General features: G+C 39.8%; 2 long non-coding RNA genes across 3 annotated transcripts; both read right to left on the bottom strand.

Moving 5' to 3' along the window:
- Positions 1–4,987: 4,987 nt before the first annotated feature.
- LOC129049747 (uncharacterized) lies at positions 4,988–15,839 on the bottom strand. Of its 2 annotated transcripts, XR_008513048.2 has the most exons (6): positions 14,239–15,208; positions 13,812–13,950; positions 10,258–10,397; positions 8,439–8,638; positions 5,723–8,219; positions 4,988–5,196 (listed from the first exon to the last, which is right to left on the bottom strand). It is a non-coding gene; the product is annotated as an uncharacterized LOC129049747 (long non-coding RNA). The 2 variants fall into 2 exon arrangements; XR_008513052.2 differs by lacking the exon at positions 5,723–8,219 and having other exon boundaries at positions 14,239–15,839.
- A 2,079-nt stretch (positions 15,840–17,918) lies between these two features.
- Positions 17,919–22,357, bottom strand: LOC129049751 (uncharacterized). Its single transcript, XR_008513058.1, has 2 exons — positions 21,767–22,357; positions 17,919–19,510 (listed from the first exon to the last, which is right to left on the bottom strand). It is a non-coding gene; the product is annotated as an uncharacterized LOC129049751 (long non-coding RNA).
- Between the last annotated feature and the right edge of the window lie 1,192 nt (positions 22,358–23,549).

Genomic DNA, 23,549 nt, shown 5'->3' with positions numbered 1-23,549 from the left:
GAAAACACATTACCAATATCAGCAATTAAAAAGGGGGACATCACTATAGGTCGTGTAGACATTAAATAAATATAGGAGGATATTATAAACAACTTTATACTGTTAGAGTTGACAGTTAAGATGAAATGGAAGATCTTAGTGAAAAACAAAATTTACCAAGACCAAAAGCAGAATAAATAGAAAATTTTATATTTTAGAATAATTGAATTCATAATTCAAACCTTCCTACAAAGAAAACTCCAGATGGCTTCACTGGTGAATTCTTTCCAAGATATATACTGCTTTTAGAAAGGCATAAAAGACATATTCATACTTTCTAATGCTTGTATATTACATACTCTATTTGTGGCTTAACTTCCCCCTGCTTCCATGCATCATTCATTGAACACCTACTATGTTTCAGGGCATGATGCTAAGTGTTATAAATACAAAGATGAATAAAGAGTTTTTTGGTGGGGGAGGGACTTTGAGGTTGATGGAAGAAGTAGATATATATAATGTAAATGTAGCGAATTCTGTGCTAGTGATGATATGTATAAAGTACTATGAGAGATGGTGATGAATCCAGGGAAGAGAAGGCTTCCCAGGCATGAGGGGTGAAAAAATATGGCATGTGATATAGGCATAAAAATGACTAGAAAATAAAAGAGATCCCTTCTCAGTCTTCCTTACTGAATCTTCTCATATTCCCTTAATTTTTTTGATTCCTCAAGTCCTGTCCTTGGTTTCTGTTTTTCACTCTCCCCAAGCAGTTTTATCTACTCTCACATTTGCCCCTTTCATATACAAGTTAGTCATTCCAAAATCTATGTTTCCAGCCTCTACCTCTCTATTGAGCTCCAGGCCCAAATGTCCAAATACCTACAGAACTCACCTACGCAAGAATTTTGCCCTCACACTATGCCATCTCCTGTGTCACCAACTTCCTTCCCTTAAAAAAAATCCTTCCCTGGACTGCATGTGTCTCTCCAGCTACTACACCATTTCTCGGCTCTTCTTTGTGTAGTGAAACTTCTCACTTTCTTTGTTTCTTTGTTAAAAGTGAGGTTTTTATCCCCATTACTTTTTTGAGACTGTGCTTATCAAGGTCACCAATACCTTCATGTTGCCTAATTCGGTTCTCAACCTACTTGACTAAACGGCAGCATTTGACTAGTTGATCATTTTCTCTTTTTTGAAGGACTGTCTTTCCCTGGCCTCCACCCTATACTGATTTTCTTCTCACTTCAGTGGCCACTCCTCTGTCTCTTCATTGGATCCTCTTTCTTTTCTCAACCTTTAATTATTGGGGATTCTAGTGTTCCATCCCCAGACTTCTACTAATTTTTTTCTTATACTCATTTCTTAGAAAATCTTAACCAACTCTGTCATTTTAAATATCATCTATATGTTAGTGATTCCAAAACATGTATATCTGCAACCTCTCCCCTGAACTCCAGACTCATATCTCCACTGGCTGCTCCACTTGGATGTCTAACAGTATTCCAAACTAAATATGTCCAAACCAAGCCTTTGATTCCTTGCTGCCCAAACCTTCAGCCTTCTCCATATCAGTAAATAGTTCTACCATTCGCCCTGTTGCTCAGGCCAGAAATCATTGACTCCTCTGTTTCTAATATCCTCATTTGATCCACTAGCACATCCATCATCCTACCTTCAAAATATATTCCCAATCTGACTGACTCATTCTTACCACCTTGATCACTGTTACTCTCATCCAAACCACTATCATCTCTCACCTAGATCCCTTCCTCCTAACTGGCTATCCTACTTCCACTCTCCCCCAACTATATTCTGAATGATCCTTTTACAGTGTAAGTTAGGATATGCCACTCCCCTGTTCAGAACTCTCCAGTGATTCATGTCACACTTAAAATAAAATCTAAAATTCTTTCCACAGTCTGCAAGGCCCTAATGATCTGGCCTCTTGCTACATTCTGACCTTATGTCCTTCCACTCTCCCCTTCCTTTTTTTGTACTTCAGCCATACTAGCTTCATTGTTGTTTCTCAAACATATGCCAGGCACATTGCTGCCTCTGGACCTTTATACTTGTTTACTTTAGAAATACTCATTTCACAGATATTCTTATGGCCCATTTCCTCACACCATTCAGGTCTCTGTTCAAATGTTACCTCCTCAGGGGGACCACCCTATCTAAAATAACTCTTTCATTTGCTGTGCTTTTACTCTACTCTATTTTTTCTCTAGCTTATAACCCTACAGGAGTTATATCACGTACACATCTGTTTATTGAATATTATCTGCCTCCCATATTAGAATGTAATTTCCATAAAGGCAAGGAATTTATCCATTTTGTTCAGTCACCAAGTCCTATCTATTCTACCTCTTTAAAATATCTTCTAGCTGAGCATTGTATAATCCCAACACTTTGGGAGGCTCAGGTGGAGGATCACTTGAGCCCAGGAGTTTGAGACCAGCCTGGGCAACATAGACCCTGTCTCTACAAAAAAAAAATTAAATTTTAAAAAAAATCTTCAGTTTATCTTCTTTCCATTCCTACTACCTCTGCCTTAATTCAGTTGCCATCATCACTTGCTTGGACTATTACAGTGTTCTTCTACTTGAGTTTGTACCTTTGTTTTCTTCTATCCAGGCCATTCTCCCACACTACTACAAATTTGATAGCACTATAGTTGATATATTTTCATACCTCTCTCCTACCTAAAACCCTTTGTAAGGGATACCCTCTTTGCATATTGGATAAAGTCAGTCCCTTAACACAGCATCCAAGGCAATTTCTAGCCACTTATTCTGCCACCTCCTTGCCTTTCCTCTCTAGCAGTCCAAAATGCTTATATCTCATGTGTTTCTTGCCTCTGTCCTTGGAACATGCTGGTTCTTTTCTCTTAAATGTCCTTTCCTGACTCTCACAAAGATAAATATTACCTCTTCTGGCCATGCTTCTATTGCATGTATTATACTGTGCTTGATTTTTTTTAATACTTACATGAATGTCCCATTCATGTGACACTGTGAGCTTCTTAAAGGGAGAAAATTGTGTCTTATTTAGGGCACAGCTCCTGTCACACAGTCAGGGACAGATGGAGATGGGAGTAAGGCACAGGAAGTGTTCAAAGTAGAAAGAACTTTATGTATGAACACTCTGAAGCATGAAGGAACTTGCTTCATCTTTAGGAAACAGAGGAAGCGAGTGTGACTGGAGACCAGTGAATGAGGGGCAGAGTAACAGGAGAGCAAACTAGAAAGACTATGGGAACTAGATCATGCAAGGCCTTGTTGGCCATGCTAAGGATCTTGAACATTATCCGAAGAGAAATGGGAACCCTCTGAAAGATTTTAAGTAGAAGAATGACAAAATAAGATTTGCATTAAAAAGTCAGGATGGCTGCTATGTAAATAATGGATTGAAAGGATACAAGAATGAATACAGAGACGAGATAGACACTATTTCAATAGTCCAGGAAAAGAGTGATGGTGGGTTGAATTAGAGTGGTAGCATTGGGGATTGTGAGAAATAAATAGATTCAAAATATATCTTGGAGGTAGAATGAATAGGGCTTAGTGACAAAGTGAGGGGGTGAAGGAGATAGATTTGCACAACTGAACGGCTGGTGGAATCATTTACTGAAATGCAGATTTGTCAGAGTAAGGGTCAAAAGAGAAACAGTTAAATTTTGAGAGGTTAAGTTTGAGACGCCTGGGTGTGAGGCACATAGAGGAATAACACAGTTGAATATAGGGGTGTAGATTTCAGAAGAGAGGTCTGGACTGGAAAAATAATTGGGAGTCATGAGCATACAGGTTTTATGTAAAACCTTAAGAGTCAATGAGAGAACCTAGAGCAATTGTAGCATGAAAAGAGAAGAGGGCATGGCTTATGGGGAATTGAATATAAATTCATTGGATTAGAGGTAATGAGAACATGAAACTCAGAGGGCACAGGGACCTTGAAGTTACCCAGGAAAATGGTAGAAGTTGAGGGTATAGGAAGGCTGTGAGCAAGGTGCTTGCAGGTCTTCAGAGAATGAGGGAAAATGACCAACAATTTGGAAGATAATTGCACTGGGAAGGGAGAAAAGATGAATAGATAGATGACACAAACCTCTAAAAGACAGAAAGATTTTCCAAGAGGTAGAAGGAGCAATGGGGACAGACAACCTAAATTTCCCCCTTAAGTATATTTTCTGTTTAGATAATGAGAATCTTCAAGAGTATCTTTGGATGTTGCAGGTTAAATAGATTCAAAGAAATTCTGTCTCTGCTGTTCCAGACCAAGCCAGTCCCCCGGGTCTTATTCAAGGCAGGAAATCTGGTAGAGTAAGGCCAAAGCAGCGGGAACCTGGCACAGATAAGAGTGAGAAATAACAGGCTATACTGCATTCAAGTGAGAGGTGGTGAGGGATTGAGCCAATGCAGAAGCAGAGGGGATAAACAGGGAGAGCTTGAGGAAATACCTCTGACATATCTGGAGACTGAGCTCAATTACGTGGCTACTGATTCAATCATTCATTCCTACGTAAGGAAATCCCTGTAAAAACTCTGAACACCAAGGCTCAGAGGAGCTTCCTGGTAGGTGAACGCATCAGGGTACTGGAAAGTGATGCATCCTGTCACTGTAGGGGAAAGGGGAAGGATAATCTGAAATCAGAAGCTTCCCAGATTTTGCTTTATATGTCTCATTTGACTGGCTCTGTTTTGTATACTTCATAATAAAACTATAATCACAAGTATAGCACTTTCCTGAGTTCTGTGAATCATTTTTGGGAATTATTGAACCTGAGGGCATTGTGGGAACCTCTGAAATTTTAGTCAGTTGGTCAGAAGTTTGGGATCCCTGAACTGTGACTGGCATCTGAAATAAAGCCAGTCTTTCTGGGGACTGTGACCTTAAAAAAACCTGTGGAGTCTGACACTAACTCCAGATGGTTAGCATCAGAATTGTATTGCAGTTGTAATTGGTTCTGAATAAAAGGTTAACAGAAAATCCTATTCAAACTGACTTTAAAAACTAAACGGAATTTATTGGTGCACATTACTGAAAAATCCAAAGTATAAGATTTCAGGGCATGGCTTGATATAGCAGCTCAAATAGCATTACCAGGACCTGGTTTTTCTGTATCAGGTTTTCTGTTCTGCTTCCTTGAGATTGGCTTCATTCTCAGCAAACTCACTCCAGTGCAGGATGGCTGCCAGTAGTTTCTGAGGCTATGTGCTTGTGGATTTACATCCAGTTGAGAAGAGAGGGAGAAAGAGAGGATCTTAATGACTCAAATAGATGTCCAATAATTGAGTATGATTGGCCTAAATTGGGTCATGTGACCATCCCTAAACAAACTACCATGCCCAGGAGTATTGCCATAAGCCATCTAGAGCCTATCCCTAAAACCAGAAGTAAGGTCAGTCTTACCCAAATCATTTTGCCAAAAATGGCTTGCCTTAAGCAAAATCTGGGTACTGTTGTTAGGAAAATGGGGAAATGAATATTGGGGATACAATTAGTCATGTCCACTACAGTGTTAAATTGATATTTATTTAATTGACTCTTCATTTAAAATATTAACTGCATTTTGGAAAGCACCTCCAAATCCCTTTAGTTCTTAATTCTGCACTTAAAGAGTTTTCTATCTGAACTCTAGTTGGTTTAAGTATTCTGTGAGATTCTCTTTGCAACCTAGGGATTTGTTAGTGCAATTCAGTAAAAGAGAAATACTGCTTGACAGATTATGGTAAAAACTCACCTTCTCTAGATGTAAGTTATGTCCAATTTAATTATTCAGAGAATAAACCCTAAGAAATAAGTTAGGTTGACAGAGTAAGATGATTCTGATAAAAAAAAAGGTTGAGAGTAAGATGATTCTGCAAAAGAACATTTCTATGCCCTCAGCTCTGCAAGACCACTTGGAACTACCAAAATAGATATCACAAAGCTTATACACTAAAGCTCCTGGACTTTATTAATGGGAAACATTCTCAGATTTTCATTTAGAGCCAATTTGCTATGATTCTAGATATAGTTCTAACAGATTAAGTTATCTGGTGTAGTGAACCTATGTTGTTCACAATTTACTTTTTTGGGTAATACTATTTTGATTTTCCTCTGGGTAAACTAGCTCTCTTACTCTCGTTTTTGTGGGTTTTATAGGGCTGATACCACCCATAAGGTTGAGGAATTGTACATGACCAAGATCCAGTCAGTCCCTTGTCCACAGTAATTGATGCTGAAATGGGCAAGTGGCCCAATCTAGGCTATTGAGAGAACTTTGCCTGCAACTCTGGTGGGGTTGCTAGATTGTTAAGATGTAAGCCCAGATCTATATGGGATACCCTGAGGGAAGATCCTGCTGGAAAATTATGCCAATGTAGAGGAAAGAGCAGAAAGATAGAAATAGAGATTTGGCTGGGCGAGGTGGCTCATGCCTATAATCCCAGCACTTTGGGAGGCCGAGGCAGGTAGATTGCTTGAGCCCAGGAGTTCGAGACCAGCCTGGGCAACATGGAAAAACCCTGTCTCTACACAAACAATACAAAAATTAGCCAGGTGTGGTGGCTCATACCTGTGGTCCTAGGGAGGCTGAGGTGGAAGGATCACCTGAGCCCAGGTCGACACTGCAGTGAGCCATGATCACCTGTCACTTCACTCCAGTCTGGGTGACCAGAGTGAGACTCTGTCTCAAACAAGAAAAAAAAAAAAACAAAACCCTGGCACAGTGGCTTACACCTGTAATCCCAGCACTTTGGGAAGCCGAGGCAGGTGGATCATGAGGTCAGGAGTTCAAGACCAGTCTGGCCGAGATGGTGAAATCCCATCTGTACTAAAAATTCAAAAATTAGCCAGGAACGGTGGCGTGCACCTGTAATCTTAGCTACTCAGGAGGCTGGGGCACTCTAATCACTTGAATCCGGGAGGTGAAGGTTGCAGTGCGCCGAGATTGTGCCACTGCACTCTAGCCTGGGTGACAGAGCAAGACTGTGTCTAAAAGAAAAAAAAAAGAGAGAGAGAGAAAGAGAGACGACTGAGCAGAGAGAGAGCAAGCGAGAAAGAGCGAACTCAATTCTGATGTTATACTTTGAGCCCCTGGAACCAGTCATGACTAAAAAATTATTGGACTTTTCAGTTACAGGAGGCAATAAATAACATTTATAGCTTAAACATTTTTGAGTTGGGTGTATGTACTGAAAGAATTTTAACGAATTCATCTGGTTTTCTGGCTCGAGCAGATTAGATTAGAAGTAATAACAAGAAGGATTTTGCTTGAAGGCATGTAAATAAGCAGCAATTTCACTTTTTTTTTTTTTGAGCCAGTCTCTGTCTGTCGCCCAGGTTGTAATGCAGTGTCTTGATCACAGCTCACAGCAGCCTTGACCTCCTGGGCTTAAGCAATTCTCCTACCTCAGCCTCCTGAGCAGTGATTTTTTTAAGTGTTATAAATCCTGAACACTTAATGAAATAAAATACAGTATTTTGGTATCTGGTGCTGACACCAAAAGAAGGCAAAATAAAACTACAAAATCTCTCTTTCTGTTTCATTAAACAGTTTGGGACCCTAATTATTATATCATATCTTATAGTTCAATATCTTACAATACAGGAAAATGTTTGATGATCCTAATGACATTCTCTATTTTTATAACTGCCTTCAATGTTCTTTCACACATAAAACCTTTTTTTTTTGAGGTGGAATCTCACTTTGTCACCCAGGCTGGAGTGCAGCGGCGTGATCTTAGCTCCCTGCAACCTCCGCCTCTCGGGTTCAAGCGATTCTCCTGCTTCAGCCTCCCAAGTAGCTGGGACGACAGGCATGTGCCACCACACCCGGCTGATTTTTGTATTTTTAGTAGAGATGGGGTTCACCATGTTAGCCAGGTTGGTCTCGAACTCCTGACCTCAGGCAATCCACCCGCCTTGGCCTCCCAAAGTGCTAGGATTACAGGCATGAACCACTGCACCTGGCCCATAAAACCATTTTTGATTTCTCTTTGAGTAATTGCTATACTGAAGCAAAATTATATTATTGTTTCTGTCTTAATTTTTTTCAATTTTTTTGTTTGTTTTGGTTGTTTGTTTTTGAGACTGTCACCTAGGCTGGAGTGCCTAGTTTGTAGTTTTAGTGGAGATGTGGTTTTTGCCGTGTTGGCCAGGCTGGTCTTGAACTCCTGGCCTGAAGTGATTCACCTTGGCCTTCCAAAGTGCTGGGATTACAGGCATGAGCCACTGTGCCTGGCCCAGCCTTTTTCCTAAGAAAAAAAGAAAAAATAAGTGTAGCAAAGGATGGAAGCGGTACGGAGTTACTGAGACTGGGTGGTAAAAAGGGAGTGGGAGGGCTTGTGGTGAGGGTGTCAGCGATGGGGGGAGGGTTTGGGCAGAAGGGAGGAGGGTTTGAAGAGAGAATGAAGAAGAGTAAATAAATTTGCTGACCAGTGTGTAAAATAATGGTATAACACCAACAAAAATACCTGAATTTCAGTGCTTAAAAATAGCACAGTATACTGGAACATCATAATACAGAAAACAATAATGCAATGACAACTTCCTCTTCCTTCACCTTCAGTCAGAGTAGCCTCTAAATCTTGTTAATCCAATTTTAGAGACATATCATCCCACCTAGAGATTCTGCTTTCTGTATTCTTGGTGCCGACCTTGGAAGGCTCTGGTTCTGTTTTAAGAAGGAAAGCCATTTGCTTGTATCACCTTACATACTGCTATCAGATTAATATTTCTGAAGCACAGCTCTAATCAGGTAGTCACTAATATTTATTGAGTGTTTGCTATGTTTCAGGCACCAGGCTCTACATACATTATCATATTTAACCTTCACAACAGCCATTTTAAAGTAGATACTATCATTAGCTCCATTCTGTAGATTAGAAAAAAAAACTTTATAGAGGAATCAAATCTCCTGAAAAGGAAACACAGCTCCTAAGTGGCAGAACCAGGTTAGGAATCCAGCTCTGTTTGGCTCTGGAGCTTGGATTCCTCACTACTATTCTATTTAATCTCTTCTGCTCAAAACCTAAAAGTAAATAAAGTCCAGGGGCTTATCATTCAAGGTCGTTACCCACAACTGCCATTCCAATTATATTTTCTTTCTTTCTTTTTTTTTTGAGAAGGAGTCTCGCTGTGTTGCCCAGGCTGGAGTGCAGTGGTGCAATCTCGGCTCACCACTGCAACCTCCGCCTCCTGGGTTCAAGCAATTCTCCTGCCTTAGCCTCCTATCTGGGATTACAGGTGTATGCCACCATGCCTGACTAATTTTTTTGTATTTTTAGTAGAGACAGGGTTTCACCATGTTGGTCAGGCTGGTCTCAAACTCCTGACATCGTGATTCGCCTGCCTTGGCCTCCCAAAGTGCTGGGATTAAAGGCGTGAGCCACTGTGCCTGGCCCAATTTTATTTTCTACTGCTACACCTTCATACATCTGATTTTCAGAGCAAATAGAAGCATTTGCTGATCATCAATATACTGCAGTATTTCACACTACCATGCCTTTGTTTACATAAGAATGCTTTCTCTGTCTCACTGGTTCTAAAAAATAATAGAAATCTTTAAATCCTTGTTTCATACAATAGTCGTGATTTTCATTATAATAAGAGCCATTGGATTTTACTGTGATACAGATATTTTTTCTTCTTCTGAAGCATATATGAAGATTAAGTGGTTTTTGAAATCTATTAGGCCTTTACAAATTATTTGTAAGTCCAAATCCTAGAGAATTAGGATTCTAGATAACAGAAGTCATTTTCAAAAGTCCAAGAACTCTTTAGTGTCTCCCAAGATTATCTAATAAACAACAACAACAAAACCAATAGGACATAAATTTGGAAAGTGGTAAATCTCATTTTGTAGTTGGAAGTGCCTATATTCCTAACAGGCAGAATATTCAATAATTAAAATATCTGCTATGGAATAATTTTGTAGATTAAAAAAGGCACGAGTAATGTTACCTTGAGTATACAGTTAGTTTGGCTACAATGTGGTTTGAGCTTTTCAAAAAGCAGTAGCTCTTCAGAAAGTACAAAAAGAAGAGAATATTTTCTAACTCATTTTAGGGGGCTATCATTACCTTGATAAGAAAACCAAACAAAGATAGTTCAAAGAAAGAAAACTATAGATCAATAGCCCTCATGGATATAGATGTAAAAATCCTCAACAGATATTGGAGAGTCCAATTCAGCAATACATAATATATAACACAAATATATAAATACATATATATAACACAAATATACAAAGTACATATATATATATGCAAACATATATACAGAATAACACACCATGACAAAAATGCAAGGCTGGCTCAATATTCAAAAATCAGCTGGGCATGGTGTTGGTGCACGTTTGTAGTCTCAGCTACTCAGGAGGGTGAAGCTGCAGGATCAAATCCAGCCTGGGCAACATAGTGAGACCTCCATCTCTACAAAAAAAAAATCGTAGACTCACAAAAATATAATCAGAAATATAATCTTTGACAAAGGAGCAAGGGCAATTCAATGGAGAAAGAATGGGCTTTTCAACAAACAGTGTTGGAACAACTGGACATCCACATGCAAAAAAATGTTTCTAGCCACAATCTTTACATCCTTCACAAAAATTAACTCAAAATGGATTATAGACATAAATGTAAAATGCAAAACTATAAAACTCCTAGTAGATGACATAGGAGAAAATTGAGATGGCCTTCGGCTTGCTGATTACTTTTAAAATTTTCATTTATTTTACTTATTTTTATTTGTTAGAGATACATGCCTCACTGTGTTGCCCAGGCTGCAGTCCAGTTTAGGCTCACTGCATCCTCAAACTCCTGGGCTCAAGTGATCCTCCCACCTCAACCTCCCAAGTAGGTGGGACTACAGGCATGCCACCACCCCCAGCTAATTTTTTTGTTTTTTGTAGAAATGGGAATATCACTATGGTGTCCAGGTTGGTCTTGAACTCCTGGCCTTAAGTGATCCTCCTGCCTTAGCCTCCCAAAGCACTGGGATTACAGGGATGAGCCACTGTGCCTGGCCTGATGATGACTTTTTAGGTACAATACCAAAGGCATAACCAGTAAAAGAAAAAAATGATGTTGGATTTTATTAAAATTTAAAACTTCTGTTATGCAAAAGATGCTGCCAAGAGAATGAGAAGACAAGCCACAGACTGGGAGAAAATATGTGCAAAAGACTTATCTGATAAAGGAGTATTATTCAAATATAAGAGGAACTCTTAAAATTAAACAATAAGAAAATGAACTGATTAAAAAATGGGAAAATGATCCAAACAGACACTTGACCAAAGAAGATGGCGAATAGTATATGAAAAAATGTTCAACATATGTCATCAGAGAATTGCAAATTTAAACAATGTGATACCAATACACACTATTATAATGGCAAAAACCCAAAATATTGACAACATTTAATGCTGGTGGGGATGTAGAACAATGAGAACTCTTATTCATTGTTAGTGGAGAAAAAAGAAATGGTACAGCCACTTTGGAAAATAGTTTGATGGTTTCTTACAAAACTAAACATACTCTTAGCATACAATACAGCAAAATCACCCCTTGGTATTTACCCAAATATGCTGAAAGCTTATGTCCACACAAAACCTACACATGGATGTTTATAGCAGCTTTATTCATAATTGCCAAAACTTAGAAGCAACCAAGATGTCCTACAGTAGATGAATGGACAAATAAACTGTGGTACATCCAGACAATGGGATATTATTCAGCACTAAAAATAAATGAACTATCAAGCTATAAAAAGACACAGAGCAACATTAAAGTATATTATTAAGTGAAAGAAGCCAATCTGAAAAGGCTGCATAGTGTATGATTCCCACTTTATGGCATTCTGAATAAAGCAAAACTATGGAGGCAGTAAAAAGGTTATAAGTTGCCAGGGAATTGGGGAAGGGAAGGATGAATAGGTAGAACACAGAAGATCTTTAGGGCAGTGAAACTCTTCTGTGTGATACTATAAGGGTGGACACATATCATTTATTATGCATTTGTCAAAACACAGAATAAACAACACAAAGAGTAAACTCTGGCTGGGCACAGTGGCTGATGCCTGTAATTCCAGCACTTTGGGGGACTGAGGCAGGAGGATTGCTTGAGCCCATGAGTACAAAACCAGCCTGAGCAATATAGTGAGACCTTGTCTCTCCAAAAAATTAAAATATTAGCCGACTGTGATGGTGCTCAGTCCCAGCTACTTAGGAGGCTGAGGTGGGAGGGTTGCTTTAGCCCAGGAGGTCAAGGCTGTAGTGAGCTGAGATTGCGCCACTGTACTCCAGCCTGGGTGACACAGCAAGACCCTGTCTCAAAAAAAAAAAAAAAAAAAAAAAAGACTGTAAACACTAATGTAAAGTATGAACTTTGGTTGATAATGATGTGTCACTGTTGGTTCATTGATTGTAACAAATAAATATATTACATTGGTGTGGGACATTGATATGGGAGATGCTGGGCAGGGGAGGAGGAGGTATACTCTCTGTACTTTCTACCCAATTTTGATGTGAACTTAACACTGCTCTCAAAATAAAATATATTAATTTAATTATACATGTAATTTTTTTCTTTAAAAAAATCAATTTAGGCCAGGCGTGGTGGCTCACGCCTGTAATCCCAGCACTTTTGGAGGCCGGGGTGGGTGGATCACCTGAGATCAGGAGTTCAAGATCAGTCTGACCAACATGGTGAAACCCCATCTCTACTAAATACAAAAAAATTAGCTGGGTGTGATGGCACATGCTTGTAATGCCAGCTACTTGGGAGTCTGAGGCAGGAGAATCGATTGAACCAGGAGGCAGAGGTTGCAGTGAGCTGAGATTGTGCCATTGCACTGCAGCCTGGGCAACAAGTGTGAAATGCCATCTCAAAAAAACAATTAATTTAATTTGCCATACTAAAAGTCTAAATAACAAAGTGTAGCAGTCTTCCTGCTCCTTAGCTCAGCTAAGTCCGAGTTCTTGCCTCACAACCAGGAAGAATTAGGCACACGTACACCAGAGAGTGAGCGGAGTAGAATTTATTAAGCAAGAACTCTCAGTGGAGAGGGGACACAGTGGGACGGTTCCCCTACCTGAAGGTGGGAAGTCCCCTGTGTGGCTGGGTCTGGGGCCTTTTATGAACTTAGAATGGGGAGTGCATGCTGATTGGTTTGTGAGTATGCAAAAAAGGTTAAAGTGAAGACACCACTCAAAAGTAGGTATAACAATGTAAAAAACCAATTAGGAAAGGGTAGGTATATGTAAAATAGGTGAAGAGTGGGGACCAATCAGAGGAAAGCACACCAAATGGGAAGACAAGTTCTCAATCCGGTTGGAGGATTGAACCTGTAGCCTGGCTTCCAGGCTTTAAACTGTCTTTGGCTTGGAGGTGGGGTTGTACTGGGGACCTGCCCCTATTTGCCTAGGCATTTGGCTGCCTCCTGTCACTATCATTTCGCCCCTCTGAAGAGGTACATCTAACTGCCATTAGAATAGGGCAAGGCCAAGGCCTTAGAAGTCCAAGGCCAGGCGCGGTGGCTCACGCCTGTAATCCCAGCACATTGGGAGGCCGAGGCAGGCGGATCATGAGGTCAGGAGATCAAGACCATCCTGGCTAACACAATGAAACCCCGTCTCTACTAAAAAATACAAAAAAAATAGCTGGGCGTGGTGGCGGGGGCCTGTAGTCCCAGCTACTCGGGAGGCTGAGGCAGGAGAATGGCATGAACCCCGGAGGCGGAGCTTGCAGTGAGCCGAGATCGCGCCACTGCACTCAAGCCTGGGCGACAGAGCGAGACTCCGTCTCAAAAAAAAAAAAAAAAAAAAAAAAATAGGGACGAAGTCCAACCTTAACTGCTTCCTGCTGACAGTGAGTGCTGTTTTGCGAAAACGGCAGTCAGATCTCCCTCAGAGGTCTAAGGGTCCCCAGTGAAAGGGAGCAATTGTCCAAGGCTCCGGTTACATGATCATTTGGAGTTTGATGGCCTCTAGGCAAGAATAAACAATTTGGTTTATTAGAAGACATGTATCAAAATGAAACAAGAGGGTAAGGACAGCTCAAAAATCCCAAGGCTGCCAATACACTCAGATAGCTGGTGGCCATAGTTACGCCTGCTAAGATTTGGGTGCATGTTGGCATTGGTTAGCTCCCTTGTTCTGATTTTCCCAAACAAATAAACCTCCAGGTTATGAGCACCCTGTTTACTCCTATCACCTGGCAGGATTTGCAGGAGAATTGCCCAGAATTAGAATATTGATCCAGATTTTTACATTACCCATCCCTTCTCTTTCTTCTGAGCTGCAGTGGGAGATCACTGGTTGGTTCACAGGAACAAGCAGGATTAGTCTAAAATGTGGGCAAAAACTTAAAAACATCTAATGAGATTAGAATTTAATGGCAAGTGTATGATAAGTTTGAAACATAATTTTTCTTTCTTCAGTCCTTATTTTTGTTAAAGACAAATCATGATAGGACTGAGTTGTTTGCAAAATAATCTTTAGTCTTATACTTGTCTCTTATACTGATTATTATCTATACTTATATTGATTATTTGCATAAAGTGTAGCAAGAATAATTATTTTTCACATAGGCTTTTTCTAAAAAAAATTTTTTTTTTTTTTGAGGCAGAGTCTCACTCCGTCACCAGGCTGGAGTGCAGTGGCGCAATCTTGGCTCACTGCAACCTCTGCTTCCTGGGTTTAAGTGATTCTCCTGCCATCAGCCTCCCAAGTATCTGGGATTACAGGTGCCCGCCACCATGCTCGGCTCATTTTTGTATTTTTAGTAGAGATGGGGTTTCACCATGTTGGCCAGGGTGGTCTCAAACTCCTAATCTCAGGTGATCCACCCCCACCCGCCTTGGCCTCCCAAAGTGCTGGGATTACAGGCGTGAGCCACCATGCCTGGCCCACATAGGCTTTTGAACTTGGCTTTGATGGAACTCTGTTCCACAAGGAAGCTCAGATAAGACCTTTTAAAGCCAAGCCCAGCCATGGGTTTATACCCTCGTATACCTATGAGTTGGGTAAATTCCTCTCTTCTTGAAATCCCAAGATAACATGGGACTCCTGTGCCTGTTAGAAAGTGACCTTCTTTACTCAACACAGGTTAGGAACCCTGTACAGGGACAGTGTAGACAAAGCATGTGACCAGTTTTCCCCGGGGGGTTTTATTGGCTCTGCAAGTCAAGCTTGATTCCCTAAAGGAAAGCACATCATTCCAGTCAAAGCCTTGGTGAAACAACCAGTTTCTCCAATTGTGTCCTGTTGCAAAAGAAAATGTTTCTTATTGCACTGATGCAAATTAATTACTATATTGCTGTAAGTTAAGAATACTCACAAATAGTTTCCAAATTCTAGAGAAACCAGGCAGGGAGAAACAAATATGCTTCAAATTTTCTTCACAGGAGTATAATTTACTCAATTATTAAAGGCTGTAAATGACTCAAAATAAAAGTTTCCTTGATTCTAAAAAACAAAACAAGGATCAGCAATGTCTTAAGCAAAAAGTTATAAAAAGATTACTTCAGTTTTCTGTTAGTTCAATCAATTCAGTGAACTCTTATTCTGCTTGATATTCATGAACATTTTGGCTCTTCATGAGTCCTGTACGTTTTCCTCTATTCCAATGTTGCAATCTCCAAAGTTATCAGAAACCTGTATTTCAGAGCACCTGTCAAAGTCCTACAGCTGATTATAAACCATCTTTTGAAAAGAATCAAAGCAAGACAACAATTGTCTGTGAATGACAAAATGTCCTCAGGGTAGTTAGGGTCAAAAACACAATTGACAAAGAAATTTGGTTATTTCTGTGGTTGACAATAACTTAACATAGTAACCTTAATTATGATTGCTAGCACATACTCAGACATTAGAATTTTAGAAATCCCATGCAATTCTGGAACATATGTTAACATTATTCACTAAAATATAACCTGAAGAGAATTAAACATTATTTTGGCAATGCTACATAAATAAACATGTCAAATAACCCTGTTTACCTAACTCTTTTGGATGCCCCAGGGGCCCTCTGTGGCACCCAAAAGTTAGGGGTTGGAAAAGACAACCTTGAAACTGAAGTTTGATTTGGGGAAGGCTGTCAAATATGTTAAAGGTTTAAAACACTTGATATTATGAAATAGAATTCCAGATTACCATAAGTCATTTGTTTAGCCAAAATGATGACTCAAAAAGTTTAAACAAGGCAAAAACTTTTACTCATTAAGAGGGAAGACTTAGTTTTCCAAACAATCTGTCCTTAATATTACATAAAAATCCTGCTCAAAGGAGAGAAAGCTAAATTTCACCTTTGCATTAGTCTATTATTAATGTCAACCCCAATTTTTTAATGAAAGCTTATAGATAATTCTATCCAATCTTAACCAGTTTGACCATGAGGTGAGATTCTTATAAGACTTTGATAACTTTTTATAAATTTTTGTTAAAGAGTAGATCAATGCCTTAAGAAAATCTTGTGCTTTTATTCCAATGCTCAATTTGTGGAAAAACCCTATAATATCTTTTTGAAGTTAGTCAATATGTTCACACACAGGATTTCTTTTGAAAGATTAATTTTTACAAACTTTCCACCACTTGTTTAAGCCTTTAACTTTATCTTATCTAGTTTTTAAATCTTATCTAATTTAAAACAATCCTTTAACCCTCTAAACTAGGCAAAAATTTATATTCCCATGCCTTCTTATAATCTTTTACCAAAAACACATTTTACCTTCCTTACACACCTTGCATGTAAATCTACTTTCAGTAGTCTCAATTACATGTTGTAATGGCAACTCTTAGCAATTGATAAAGAAAAAGCATTTGATGAAATTCAACATCCATCCACGGATTAAAAAAAAAACTCTCGGCAAACAAGTAACACAGAGAAACTTCTTCAACCTGATAAAGGACTTCTACAGAAAATCTAGAGCTAACATTGTACTAAATGGTGAAAGGCTGAATACCTTTCCCCTCAGATGAGAAACAAGGCAAGTATGCCAACTCTCACCACTCCTATTCAACATTGTACTGGAAAGTTCTAGCCAATGCAATAAGGCAAGGAAAATAAATAAAAGGCATACAGTTTGTAAAGAAAGAAAGAAAACTGTTTCTATTTGCAGATGACATAGAAGTGTACATAGAAAATCCCAAGGAATCACACACACAAAAAAACCTCATAGAACTAAAATAGAAATGTATAAAGGTCACAGGATAAAGGATTTTCTTTTTGAGACAAAATTTCACTCTTGTTGCCCAGGCTGGAGTGCAATGGTGCAATCTCAGCTCACTGCAACCTCTGCCTCCTGGGTTCAAGTGATTCTCCTGTCTCAACCTCCTGAATAGCTGTGATTACAGATGCCTGTCACTACACCCAGCTAATTTTTGATATTTTTAGTAGAGACATTGTTTCACCATGTTGGCCAGGCTGGTCTGGAACTCTTGATTTCAGGTGATCCAACCGCCTCGGCCTCCCAAAGTGCTGGGATTACAGGCATAAGCCATTATGCCTGGCCTAGGATAAATGATTAAAAGTTATTTTTCTATATACTAGCAATTATCAATTGAAAACTTCAATTTAAAACAACATCATGGCTGGGCATGGTGGCCCACGCCTGTAATCCCAGCACTTTGGGAGGCCAGAGTGGGTGGATCACTTGAGGTCAGGAGTTCAAGACCAGCCTGGCCAACATGGTGAAACCCTGTCTCTACTAAAAATATAATTAGCTGAGCATGGTGGTGGGAACCTGTAATCCCAGCTACTTGGGAGGCTGAGGCAGGAGAATCGCTTGAATCCAGGAAGTGGAGGTTTCAGTGAGCCAAGATCGCACCCCTGCACTCCAGCCTGGGCAATAGAGCGAGACTCCATCTCAAAAAACAAACAAACGAACAAAAAATCATTTATAATGGCTCCCCCAAAATTAAATGTGAGGGGACTTGAAAAAGTGAAATTAAAATATAAAAATAAAAAATATAAACTTTATTTATCAACACAAGTTCCATCAAGTTCAAGATACTTTTGTAAATGATAATATTAATATCAGCCATTGAGTCCATTCCTAAAGAACTGAGGATCCTGGGAATTTAACCATGTCAATGCAATATTTTTTTACAGCATTAACTGAAGAAAATAGGTGCCCTTTAAAGATTTTTTAAGACAGAAACAAAAAAGAAGTCAGAAAGAGCCAAATCAGGACTGGAAGGTAGATGCTTACTGATTTCCCATGGAAACTCTTGCAAAATTGCCTTTGTTTGATCAGAGGAATGAGCAGGAGCATTGTTGTGGTAGAGAACAACTCTCTGTTGAAGCTTTCCTGGGCATTTTTCTGCTAAAGCTTTGATTTTCTCAAAGCACTCTCATAATAAGCAGATGTTATCAAGGCAGGAGGATCGCTTGAGCCCAGGAGTTTAAGACCAGCCGGGGCAACATGGCAAGACTCTGTCTCTACAAAAAAATTTAAAAAAAATTAGTCAGGTGTGATGGTGCACACCTGTGTTCTCAGCTACTTGGGGACTGAGATGGGAGGATTGCTTGAGCCTGGGAGGCAGAGGTTGCAGTGAGCCGAGATTGTGCCACTGCACTTCAGCCCAGATGACAAAATGAGACCCTGTCTCAAAAAAAAAAAAAAAAAAAAGTTATCATTCTTTGGCCCTCCAGAAAGTCAACAAGCAAAATGCCCTGTCCATCCCAAAACACTGTTGCCATGACCTTTGCTCTTGACCAGTTCATTTTGCTTTGATTGAACTCCTTCCACCTCTTGGTGGCCATTGCTTTGATTGTGCTTTGTCTTCAGGATCATAGTGGTAAAACCATGTTTCATCCTCTGTTACAATTCGTTGAAAAAACGCTTCAAGATCTTGATTCTACTTTTTAAAAATTTCCATTATAAACTCTGCTCTTATCTGCAGATAACAACAGTTTTGGCACCCATTGAGTGGAAAGTTTGTTCAACTTTAATTTTTCAGTCAGAATTGTCTAAACTGAACCAGTTAAGACATTTATGGTGCTGGCTATTGCTTGTGCTCTTTAGTCATTGGTCCTCTTCAATTAGGGCACAAACAAGATTTTTTCCTTGCAAACTGATGTGGATGTCCTGCTGCTGTGGGCTTCATCTTCAACATCTTCTCATTCATTTTTAAAACAAGGTATCCATTTGTAAACTGATGATTTTTTTAGGGCATTGTTCCCATAAGCTTTTCATAAAGGATTCATGATTTTATCATTCTCTCACCCCAGCTTCGCCATTAATTTAATTTTTGTTCTTGCTTCAATTTTAGCAGAATTCATGTTGCTCTGATAGGGGCTCTTTTCAAATTGATGTCTTATCCTTCTTAGTGTCTCAAACTAGCTCCAGTTAAGATAGGTTATAACAAGTTAGTATGAGTTTATTTTGGTGCAAAAAAGTTTTGAGGCCAGGCATGTTGGCTTACACCTGTAATCCCAACACTTTGTGAAGCTGAGGCAGGAGGATCGCTTGAACCCAGGAGGTCCAGACTGCAGTGAGCTGTGATTGCTCCAGTGCACTCCACCCTGGGCGACAGAACAAGACCCTGTCTCAAAAGTAATAATAATAATAATAAATCAATTAAAAATTTTTTTGAAATCCATGCACAGTATTTTCATAATGCACATTGTGAACTTTTTTAAGACTGCTGTACTTATGTATAAATTTATCAAAACATGTATACGATCAATATGCTTCAAACTGAAAAATCTGATGAAAGAAATTAAAGACCTAAATAAATCGAGAGGTATACTGTGTTCACGCATTGGAAGGCTGAACATAGTAATGATGTCAATTTTGACTAAATTGATCTGTAGAGATTTAATGCAACTCCAATCAAAATCCGAGCAGAATTTTTAAATTTTTTAAGTTGATACATAACAGATGTTCGTATTTTCAGGGTACATGTGATATTTTGATACAGTCATATAATGTGTAATGATCAAATCACGGTAATTGAGATATCCATCGCCTTAAACGTTTATCTTTTCTTCATGCTGGGAACATTCAAATTCTCTAGGTATTTCGAAATATGTAACAGATTGTTTATTACAGTCACCTTACTGATTTATAGAACACTAGGTATTAATTCTTCTACCTAACTGTATTTTTTGTATCTTTTACTCCACCTCTCTTCATCCCTCCTTCCCTTTCCGCTTCCTGGCCTCTGGTAACTACCAGTCTTCTCTCTCTTTTTTTTTTTGAGATGGAGTCTTGCAGTGTCGCCCAGGATGGAATGCAATGGCGTGATGTCAGCTCACTGCAACCTCTGCCTCCTGGGTTCAAGCAATTCTCGTGCCTCAGCCGCCCAAGTAGCTGGGATTAAATGCATATACCACCATGCCCGGCTAGTTTTTGTATTTTTAGTAGAGACAGGGTTTCACCATGTTACCCAGGCTGTCTTGAGCTCCTAGCCTCAAGTGATCCGCCTGCCTTGGCCTCCCAAAGTGCTGGGATTACAGGCATGAGTCACCACCTGGCCTACCAGACTACTCTTTACCTTCATAAGATCCATGAAGCTACTCCAAAAACAGTTTGGTAGTTTTTTGTTTTTTCTTTTTTTAGCTCCCATATATGAGTGAGAACAGCCAGCAGAATTTTTTTATGTGGACAAGCTGATCCTAAAATTTATTTTGAAAGGCAAAGGAACTAGAATAGCTGAAACAATTTTGAAGAACAAAATGGAGAAATCTTATTCTAACATTCATGATGAAATTAGTGTTCAATACAGTGTGGTATTGGCAAAGGTACAAACAGCTAGATTAATGGAACAGCATAGAGTCCAGAATTATATTTACACTAATATGGCCAGTTGATTTTTTTTTTTCCCACAAAAGTGCAAAAGCAATTCAATGGCAAAAGAATAGTCTTCAAAAAATTGTGTGGGACAATCGGACATTCGTATGTAAAATCTTTTCTATTTGTTATTATTTTTCGAGACGGAATCTCTCTCCGTCACCCAGGCTGGAGTGCACTGGTGTGATCTCGGCTCACTGCAACCTCTGCTCCCCAGATTCAAGCGATTCTCCTGCCTCAGCCTCCCCAGTAGCTGGGACTACAAGCACGTGCCACCACGCCCAGCTAATTTTTGTAATTTTAGGAGAAAGGTTTCACCATGCTGGCCAGGCTGGTGTCAAACAGCTGACCTCTAGCGATCTGCCCACCTTGGCATTGCAAAGTGCTGGGTTTACAGGCATGAACCACCAACCCTGGCCATAAAACCTTTTTTAAAAAACCCTGACCTAGGCTAGGTGCCGTGGCTAATGCCTGTAATCCCAGCACTTCGGGAGGCCAAGGCAGTCGGATTACCTAAAACCAGGAGGTTGAGACCAGACTGGCCAACATGGTGAAATTCCATCTCTACTAAAAATACAAAAATTAGCCGGGTGTGTTGGCGGGCACCTGTAATCCCCGCTACTCAGGGAGGTTGAGACAGAATAATCCCGAGCCTGGCAAGCAGAGTTTGTAAAGAGCGAAAATCGCCATTGCATTCTAGCCTGGGCGACAGAGCAAGACTGTCAAAAATAAAAACAAAAAAAACACCCTGACCTAGTCCCAGCTACTCAGGAAGCTGAGGCAAAAAAAGCAATTGAGTCGTGGAGTCAAAATCCATTGAGTCCAAGAGTTCAAGTCCAACCTGAGCAACATAGAGACCTCCCATGTCTTAAAAAACAAAAACAGAGAAAAACCTTGACCTGAATCTCATACCTTATACAAAAAAAATTACTCAAGCTCTCTAAATATAAAGCATAAAACTATAAACATTTAGAAATCAATTTTTGTTATCGTTTTTGATACGGACTCTCACTCTGTCGCCAGGCTGGAATGTAGTGGTGCCGCGTCTGGAATTTTTTCTTTCCGGTGGATTCTTCGTCTCGCTGACTTAAAAGAATGAAGCCATGGACTCTCAGGGTGAGTGTTACAGTTCTTAAAGATAGTGTATCCGGAGCCCGTTCTTTCTAATATTCAAATGTCTCCAGAGTTTCTTCCTTCTGGTGGGTTCCTGGTCTCACTGACTTCAGGAGTGAAGAGGCAGACCTTGGCAATGAGTGTTACAACTCTTAAAGGCGGCATGTGCAGAGCTGTTTGTTCCTCTCTGGTGGCATCCTGGTCTCACTGACTTGGCAGCCCCACGTAGTGAGAGTTACAGCTCATAATGTACCCTGAACACAAAACCCTAGCAGCAGCCAGCTTTATTTTACCAGCTCAGCGTGGATAGCTTTTATTCCCTTATTTGGCCCCGCCCACATCCTGCTCATTGGTCCATTTTACAGAGTGCTAATTGGTCCATTTTACAGAGTGCTGATTGGTCCATTTTACAGAGCACTGATTGGTCCATTTTACAGAGTGCTGATTGGTAGATTTTACAGAGTGCTGATTGGTACATTTTTACAGAGTGCTGATTGGTGCGTTTACAATCCTTTAGCTAGACACAAAAGTTCTCCAAGTCCCCAGCCTACCCAGAAGCCCAGCTGGCTTTACCTCTCAGTGTGATCTTGGCTCGCTGCAACCTCCGCCTCCTGGGTTCAAGCGATTCTCCTGCCTCAGCCTCTTGAGTAGCTGGGACTACGGGCACTTGCCACCTTGCCCAGCTGATTTTTGTATTTTTAGTAGAGAGGGGGTTTCACCATGTTGGCCAGGATGGTCTTGATCTCTTGACCTCATGATCCGCCCACCTCGGCCTCCCAAAGGCAAAGAGTTTTTTAGACAGGATGCCAAAAGCATGATCTGTCAACATAAAAATTGGTAAATTAGAGTTCACCAAATGACGGTGTTAGGAGAATTAATAGACACTATAGACTGGGAGGAAATATTTGCAAATCATATATCCAACAAAGGACTTGCATCCAGAATATATAAAGAATTCTCGAAATTCAGTAGTAAGAAACAAACAATCCACATTAAAAATAGGCTAAAGATTTGAACAGACACTTCACCAAAGAAAATATATGAGTGAGAATTAGCTAGGTGTGGTGGCACATGCATGTAATCCCAGCTACTCAGGTGTCTGAGGCATGAGAATTGCTAGAACCTGTGAGGTGGAGGTTGCAGTGAGCCGAGATTGCAGTACTGCACTCCAGCCTGGGCAACAGGGCAAGACTCTTTCTCCAAAAAATAAGATAAAATAAACTGTGTGTGTGTGTGTGTGTGAGAGAGAGACAAATAAGTACAGTAAAAGATGTTTAACATTATCAGCCACTGGGGAAATGCATACTAAACCACAATGAGTTATCATGACATACCTTTTAGCATGGCTAAAAACAAAGCAAAACTAAACTAATACCAAGTTATGGAGAACATGCAAAACAATGGAGTATGTCGTTGGTGAAAAACAATGCAATGCAAACTGCTACAGCCACTCTGGAAAAAAGTTTGGTACTTTCATATAAAGTTAAACATACATTTACACATAACCTAGAAATTCCATTTCTGGGTATTTACCCTAGAAATAAAAAACACATCCACACAAAAACCTATATAAGAATGTTTACAGCAGTTCTACTCATTAGAGCCAAAAAAAAAAAAGGAAACAACCCAAATGTACTTCTGTGGGTGAATGAATAAGCAAACTGTGATGGATCATA

Source organism: Pongo abelii, chromosome 1, assembly GCF_028885655.2.
Source record: "Pongo abelii isolate AG06213 chromosome 1, NHGRI_mPonAbe1-v2.0_pri, whole genome shotgun sequence".
Taxonomy (NCBI): domain Eukaryota; kingdom Metazoa; phylum Chordata; class Mammalia; order Primates; family Hominidae; genus Pongo; species Pongo abelii.
Note: the sequence above shows the minus strand (reverse complement) of the source record. Positions and strands in the feature narration are given on the sequence as shown.